This window comes from Leucopleurus acutus (genome assembly GCF_964270905.1).
Source record: "Leucopleurus acutus genome assembly, chromosome: 6".
NCBI classification, from domain to species: domain Eukaryota; kingdom Metazoa; phylum Chordata; class Mammalia; order Artiodactyla; family Delphinidae; genus Leucopleurus; species Leucopleurus acutus.
The window spans coordinates 113,381,215-113,383,716 of NC_139149.1; positions in this window are offsets into that span (position 1 = coordinate 113,381,215).

Consider the following 2,502-nt stretch of genomic DNA (forward strand, 5'->3'; position numbering starts at 1 on the left):
GAAGCCCTCTAGGGTATCTCTTACAAGGGCACTAATCCCACAATGAGGGCTCCACCCTCATGACCTAATGACCTCCCAAAGCCCCCATCTCCAAATACCATCACCTTGTGGGTTAGGGTTTCAACATATGAATTTTAGGGGCACAAAAACATACACTTATACCCCCCTTTATAAGACAATGGGCTGTGCTTCTTCTATTTGCTTCTAGCAGCACTGTCCCTGGCAGAAAATAGATATTTACAGAAGCCAGTTTTGTCAGCGTACCACTTAAAAGGAAATCAGGAGCAGCAGAAGGGATGAAGCAGGAGGAGACTCTAATCCTGACTTGACCTCAGAGGGATGAATATTGAAGAAAGCAGAGGCAGAGCCACCATGGTCCCTCCCATCACCCACCTTTGTGACCACCATCCCAAATGCTTCCACCTCTGAAACGTTGCCCCCAGACTCCCATTCAGACTGCACCCTCTCATCTGTCTGGCTGCTGCCCCTAAAACCAACATACAGCAAGTTGAAAAAATTTGGTCACCCTCTTGTTAGTGTCCTCGTGTCCTTATTCATTCAGTCCAATTTCTTGAGAAAGTCCTGAGCACTGTCACCCGCCTTCACTTCTTGTGCCTTGCCCAATCCCCTGCAGTCTGCCCTCTTCCCCCCTGCCGCTCTGCCAGGCCATCACTAAAGTGACCCACCATCTTCCCGTGGCCAAGCCAATGTTTTCCTGCATTCATCTTTTTAGTCATCTCTCTGACATTTGACACTGCCAAACCCTTTCTCTTACTAGAAATATTTTCACTATTTTCCTTGAGAGACCCTTATCTACCCTGACTTCCTTTCAATGACTTTGTCTGTCCATTCTTAGGCTTCTCTTAACTACTCTTTGGATACTCATTCATTCACTCAACAAATATTTATGGAGCACCAACTATTGGCCGGTGGATAGAGCAGTGACAATAGTCTCTTCTCTAGTGGAACTTACAATCTGATGTGGGGGGAGGGAGGAAGAGCAAGGAGTGAGTGACGAATGAGTAAGTATGTCATCTGATGTCAAAGGGGCAAAGTTCTAGGCAGCAAAATAAATCAAGGCAAAGCTAATAGAGGGTAACAGTGGGATGGGGTCTTTCATTGGATTAAGGTGATCAGAGAAGACCTCTCCAAGGAGACACTTCCTCAGAGCTGGAATAATGGGAGCGAGTGACCAATGTGAAGACCTGGGGGACCGTGCCTCTGGAAAATAGAACAGCAAGTCCAAAGATGCTAAGGTAGGTGTCTATTAGGCATGTTCCAAGAGCAGCAGGGGGAATATGGTGGGAGAAGGAAGATGAGAGGGAAAGTGAAAGCCAAGGTGTCCAGGGGTAAATGACAAAGGCACATGCACACCAAGGAGGAAGGCCAGTGCTCTCCAGGGAGCTGCCATTAGTCTTTTTTCTCTGTATATTTTCAGAGAGGGACATCATCCAAGCCTAGAACTTCCATTACCACCTTCATCCCAGTGAAGCCAAGTCTACTCCAGCTCAAACTTCTCAGTGAAGAATCAGATCCTAGTTAAGGCAGCTCTACTCAGATGTGCCATATGCATCTCAGACTCAATATGTCCAAACCTGATTACATCATTTCCCCCCAGAACTTCTCCTCATCTAGGATTTGCCGTGCCAGGAAAGGAGTCATGGTCCACTAAGGCCACCAGGCTCAACTTGAGGCCTCTCTCCAGATCCCTCCTCCCTCATCCCCCCCACGCAACCACCAAACTGTATAGTTTCTGCTCCTTTAGATCTACCACCTCCACGTGTGCCCTCTGCCTTGTTACAATGTCACCATCCTGGTCCCAGTACACAGCTCTTCTTGCCACAAATGTAACAACCAGTTAACTGTTCTTCTGACCTAAATCTGATCCTCTTCTGGTCCCTCCTGTATATGCCTGACAGAGGAGACATTTGAAGAACTGATTTCACTATATTCCTACCCTGCTTTAAGTCTAGCGTTTTTAGTCCAAATCACTTGGAAAGGGGATCTGTCCATTATTTGACTCTTAAGTGTACTCCTCCCCAGCACACACACACACACACACACACACACACACACACTCTTCCATCCCACCCCTGAGTCACCAGTTAGCCCTGGCTTTATCTCTTGCTGTTCTGTATCCCCATGCTTTCCCCCACCCGCCTCCCTTGTTCCTCTGCTTATAATGCCTGGAACCTCTTCAATTAATTTATGCCTATCATTCTTCAAAATACATCCCCAGCTGGTTAAGTAAATGCCGGCACATCCATATAAAGAAACACTATTCTCATTAAACAGAAGGAGGCAGAGCTCTGTAAACTGCTTCAGAAGCATCTGTAGGATATTCTGTTTATGCAAAAAAGCAAGCTGCAGAATGTTGTGCATGGGATGCTATCATTTGTGGGCAAAAAAAGAATATTAGAAATACAATAGCAGAAGTACAGATAATTTGGTAAAATATTTGAAAAAGAAAATGGAGGTGATATCTTTTAAAAACAGAGCACA